This window comes from Desmodus rotundus, chromosome 10 (assembly GCF_022682495.2).
Source record: "Desmodus rotundus isolate HL8 chromosome 10, HLdesRot8A.1, whole genome shotgun sequence".
Taxonomy (NCBI): Eukaryota; Metazoa; Chordata; class Mammalia; order Chiroptera; family Phyllostomidae; genus Desmodus; species Desmodus rotundus.
In genome coordinates this window covers 96,316,319-96,321,702 of record NC_071396.1, presented here as the reverse complement: position 1 = coordinate 96,321,702, position 5,384 = coordinate 96,316,319, and the positions used below count along the sequence as shown (strand labels likewise).

Below are 5,384 nucleotides of genomic sequence, written 5' to 3'. Positions count from 1 at the left end.
AGGTGTGCTGTGTTTCTGCAATCTGACAGCAGTCGCACTGTCACCTAACACCTGGGGCGTGCTCAAACACAGGAACCAGCCCTGAAGTCCAGGGGACAGAAGCTTCACGCATCCACCCCCTGACGTGCTGTCACCTCAGGCCTGTCCCTTCCCCTCTGTTGACGTCACTCTCTGACTCAAATACAAATGCCATTGTAGGGAAAACCTCACCCCCAAAGACCCTCAGAAGCTCCCTAAGACCTGTGAGAAGCAGGACAGAATGGGCCATTTCCACACTAAACAAATTACAGAGTCAAGGAACTTCTCCAGTGACGTTCCCGTGAAGAAAGGCTGAAGGAGGTGATACCCGTCTGCAGGTCTGCAGGTCAGTCAGCTGCGAGCTGTGCTGGAAAGGACATAACAGAACTAGAAGGCATGCCTCTGTTCTAATGAAGGCACTGCTTGATTAGAGAAATGGCTTCTACTTTGGCTGCTCTGGGGCATTCATCTCCAGAGCTCACATTCTCTTTGGCTGGGTCATACTAATACCCAGAAGGAGGGAAAGGTGTTTAGGTCTTTGATGCAGACTTTGGAACCAAGTAGTTAGAGGTGGAGGTGCCAGAATGTGTTTCCACATGTGCGAGGCTGAGCTTTAAAAAGAGGTTCTCGAAGGACCCTGGTTGGTTTTGTGGTGGGATGGGATGAAGGTCACGTGTGGCAAACAGTCTTCCTTTCCCTGGGTGTGTAGTTCACTGAAACCTCTTAGGGCTCCATTCGCCACGTGTGGGATGGCTGCTTCAGAGGCCACTATAGTCAAGAAGCATCAGTGTCATCCTCCTCTTCACTGAGACCTTGGCTCTCTGAAGTCCTAGATCACCTGACCCCTGACCCAGTGTGTCAGGGTCCCTTGCCTGGGGCAGGTACTCCGTAGCCCCTACAAAGTCACTGTGCTGCTGTGGAGGAAGGGGAAGATATACTGAAAAGAACACAAAAGTCCACCTGCAGGGCTGGTTCTACGCTTGCACATAGCAAACCTTGAACCACATGCTTACGGACTGAATAAGTGGTATGTCTCACATACTCACACCAGTAAATCTGGTTTGCAGCTCTGCACTCGCAAGCCAAATTTACCAAAACCTTAGCTGTATGGTAAATGCCCTGTCTTTCTTAATAAACTTTTTATACAGCTTTATTGAGATAGTATTCACCATAAAATCCATACATTTAAAGTGGACATTTTAGTGGTTTTTAGTATATTCACAAAGTTGTGCAAAGTCTTTGGTTTCTTGTCTGTCTTAATAAACTTTTTATTTTGAAATTGTATTAGATGTACAGAAGAGTTCCAAGATAGTACAGAGTTCTTGCACTTGGTTTTAGTTTTAGGTTTTTTTAGTTTTAGTTTTCCCTACTGTCATCATCTTCCACTGATATATCTGCCCAAACTAAGAAATGAACACTGCTATATTACTATTAACTAAACTCCGGGTGGTTTTCGTTTTGGGGGGTTTTGTTTGTTTGGCAGCCACCACTTTCTCCGCTGATTTTCTTTCTCTGTGTGTGCTCCAGGACCCAGGCCAGGACTGCACCCTGCACGCACCCATTACACTCCTTTGCCTCCTCTGCTCTGCGCCGGTTTCCCAGGTTTTCCTGTTTGTTTGTTTTTCACGGCCCGGCCAGTCTTGAGGAGTGCTGGTCAGGTATTTTGTAGAAAAGTCCCTCAGTTTGGACTTGTCTGACGTTTTGTCGTGATTAGACTCGGGTGACAAGCTTTTGGAAAGAGCACTGCAGAAGTGGCTCATCCTTCTCACCCCATCATATCGTATTTCATGTCATGTCAGGCCTGATGGTTAATTTTATGTGTCTACTTGCCTGGGCCACGAGATGCCCAAGTAGATGGTAAAACACTATTTCTGGGTGTGTTTGTGAGGGTGTTTCTAGAAGGGACGAGCACCTGAATCAGTGAACTGAGTAAAGCAGATGGCCCTCACTAACGTGGCTGGGCCTCATCCAATCCACTGAGGGCCCGAATAGAACAAAAAGGTGAGGAAGGGTGAACTTGGTTTTTGCCTGAGATGGGGCATCCATCTTCTGCTCCTGGACATCAGCGCTCCTTGTTCTAGAACATCTGGACTCACGCCGGGCTTTAACCATCTGCTTCCTAGTAGTCAGGCCTTCAGACTGGGGCTAAATTACATCAGCGGGTTTCCTGGCTCTCCAGCTCGCAGATGGCAGACCCTGGGACTTCTCAGCCTCCATAATTATGTGAGCCAACTCCTGTACTCAATCACTCTCTCTTTCTAGATAAATAGATAGAGAGATAGAGATATTCTATTGATATCAATATCCTATTGATATCCTATTGGTTCTGTTTCCCTGTACAACCCTGACTAATATAAGGGGGTACATGACACCATATCACCAGTGATGTTAACCTTGACCGCTTGGCTAAGGGGGTGTTTGCAAGATTCCCCCACTGTATGAACTTACTAGTTTTCCCTTTCTATGCTCTGTCCTCTGGAAGGGAGTCACTAAGTCCGGCCCACACATGGAGTAGGTTAAAGGTTCCCCTCCTGGAGGTGAAAGTATCACCATACATTGGACTTTTGGAAGAAGGTCTTGTCTCTTCTCCTGCATGTATTCAGTTATCCAACTATTTGTTTAAATCAATATGGATTTGTGTGTAAATGACATTTTCTTGTTGACCTCTGAACTCTTTATTAGCTTCCTGCCCCCACAAGGGGCGCCCCACTTCTGCTGCCTTTAACGCCTCAGAACTTGGGTGTTGTTGACCTCAGACACCACTTCTCCATCCACAGTCCTCTGATCCTCCAGGTCGTGGTCTTTTGGATGGACTGTAAGGAGTGGCTGTTGTCCAGGGCATCACGAGATTGAAGTCCTCCCCTTCTTCCAGCAGGCGGTGGTAGGTGTTGATCTCAGCCTCCATCTTGACCTTGATGTTTAGCAGGTCCTCATCCTCCTGGGCCTGGCGCTGCCCCTGTGCCTGGGTCTGGGCCAGTTCTGACTCCAGGTGCAGTAGGATCTCACTGAGCTGTTCCATCTGCCTGGCATAGCACGTCTCCACCTCCTTCAGGCTGTTCTCCAAACTGGCCTGCAGATTCCTCACTGTGTCCAAGTTAATCTCCAAGGACTGAACCGTATGTCTCAGCTCCACGAGTGTCATCTCAGCAGCTCCTGTCTCAGCGGTCTGCAAGGCAACCACTGTGGCACGTTCCTCAGTCTGCGGGGACCGGTACTTGTCTAACTCTTCTTGCTTCTTCCCTTCCAGTTGTCATACTGGGCCTGGATGTCCCCTATGACCTTGCTGAGGTTCTGAGATTTGGGAGCGTCCAAATCCATGCTCCACTCAGAGTAGGTAGTCTGGTTTTGGAGACCATATACTTCCTCCTCGTGGTTCTTCTTCATGAAGAGCAGCTCCTCCTCAATCTCTGTCTCCAGTTGCAGCCGAATTATATTGGTGTCATCACTCACCTTTCAGAGCCCATTGATGTCACTCTCCACAGACTGGCACATAGCCAGCTCCATCTCACACCTGAGTCTGAAGTCATCAGCAGAAAGATGGGCATTGTCCACAGAACTTGCAGATCGGAGCCCTCAGGTCGTCAATGGTCTTGAAATAATGCCTCCAGGCTCTGAGCTGCGTCCCTTTTTCTCCAGGTGTCCCAGATTTTGCTCTCCAGTTTCTGATTATCAGCCTCCAGGCTTCTCACCCTCTCCAGGTAGGAGGCCGGGCAATCATTCTGGCTTTGCATAGTCTCCTTCTACCTCTGGATGATCCCTGTGCCAGCCATCTCTACAGCCAGGCCCCCAGACCCCAGCTGCCCTGCACCCTGGCAGAGCAGGACACAGAAGATTTGGGAGTTCGAGCCCCTGGCGCCTGCATAGACACTGGCCGTGCTCCTGGCCAGCCGGACCCAGTGGCTGGGTGACTACACGAAGCCCAGGATCCGGTAGTTTGTGGAGAAGCTGGAGCAGGTGCTGCAACTCATGTTGTTCAGGGAGGAAGGTGAGAAGCCAAGACTCAGGTTCAAGCAGCAGTCTAAATGCCCCTTTAACACTCGGTTTTTCTGCCTCTCCAGAAAGTCCTCGGTGTAACTCTGGGTAAGATCCTCTCCTCACTGTTGCACACCGAGCCCTGGTTCATCTCCCTCTCCACACTGAGGCTTGCACTATTTGCTAAGCCCAGGGTATCTCGCACATGCCTTTCCTCCATCCAAGTCCTGCCTGTTTTTCAATGACCAGCTCAAAGCTCAATCTTCAGTGAAGTGTCGCCCAGCTCCAAATCTCAATCTCTCTCTCTCTCTCTCTCTCTCTCTCTCTCTCTCTCTCTCTCTCCATTTCTATAACATCAAGTGAGTGCATTATCCAAACTGGTGCTTATGTACCTCTTACAATTCTATTGGTTCCTTAATGAAAGAACCTATTCTTTTCTTTTTGCCTTCTCCAAATAGCAAGTACCCAACAATTCCATTCATTAAACTGAACAGAATCAGAGGATCAGATTCAAACAGAACTAACCCAGATAGGCTTGCATCAATTCTTTAATCCACGCTGTTTCCTAAGGAACCTGAGGGCCTGTGTCCTCCTCCGGGCCAAATACCAAGTCTTTTTTACTCATGACCAAAAATATCTAATTCCTTTCTTTTCTTTTACAGATTCCATTAGTCAACTTGATCAACATTTGTAATCAAGGAGCCAATGGACTAATACTGACTAATTGCAAAATGTACTGACATTTACAAAGCACGCGCGGGCTCCTTGTCCTGGCAGGATGTATGTGAGGGGCCAGAATTGTTTCCCTGGTCCTTCGCATGAGAAAACAGCCCCTGCAGTACAACAATGCAGGACTGTAAATGCGGGTTCCTAGAGGAAAACAGTGGGGGGTGAGCATGAGGGGTGTGCAGTACACCTTCTGATTCCACACAGCATGTTACTACAGCGACGCCCTGGTCCTCGGACCCCCTGTCACTCTCGCCCGGTAAATGCTCCATCTAATGGAATTGCCGGTCAGTGCAGAGGGCAGGCCTGCCTCCTCACACAAGCCTTGAAGGGAGGGTTCCCAGTGGCCAGACTGAGCCTGTGCGATGTGTTTCGGTGGAGGGGTTGGTGGGAAAGGGGTTGCTCCTCCCAGTGCCTGGCAAACTTCAGACCTAACTCAAAGCTGTGTGTCTCTGTATTCACTGAAATGACCATTTGCTGAAGCCGTCAGCTTGCTGCTATGCTCCCAGCTACATGACTGGCTCTGAAAGTGATTGGGTGTCCATTACTTCAGTGTCTCTCATCTGCGACTTTTACCCTTCATGGGGGACTCTGTCACTGACAGGGAACCTGGCCACTATGAAACTGCCTGGCTCCCCAGGCTCTTGGGTGACACCGGGGGGTCATTT

At 49.1% G+C, this 5,384-nt stretch overlaps 1 pseudogene; it reads right to left on the bottom strand.

Annotated features, from left to right (window-relative positions):
- Positions 1-2,739: 2,739 nt before the first annotated feature.
- LOC112322872 (keratin, type I cytoskeletal 18 pseudogene) lies at positions 2,740-3,986 on the bottom strand (annotated as a pseudogene).
- Positions 3,987-5,384: the final 1,398 nt, after the last annotated feature.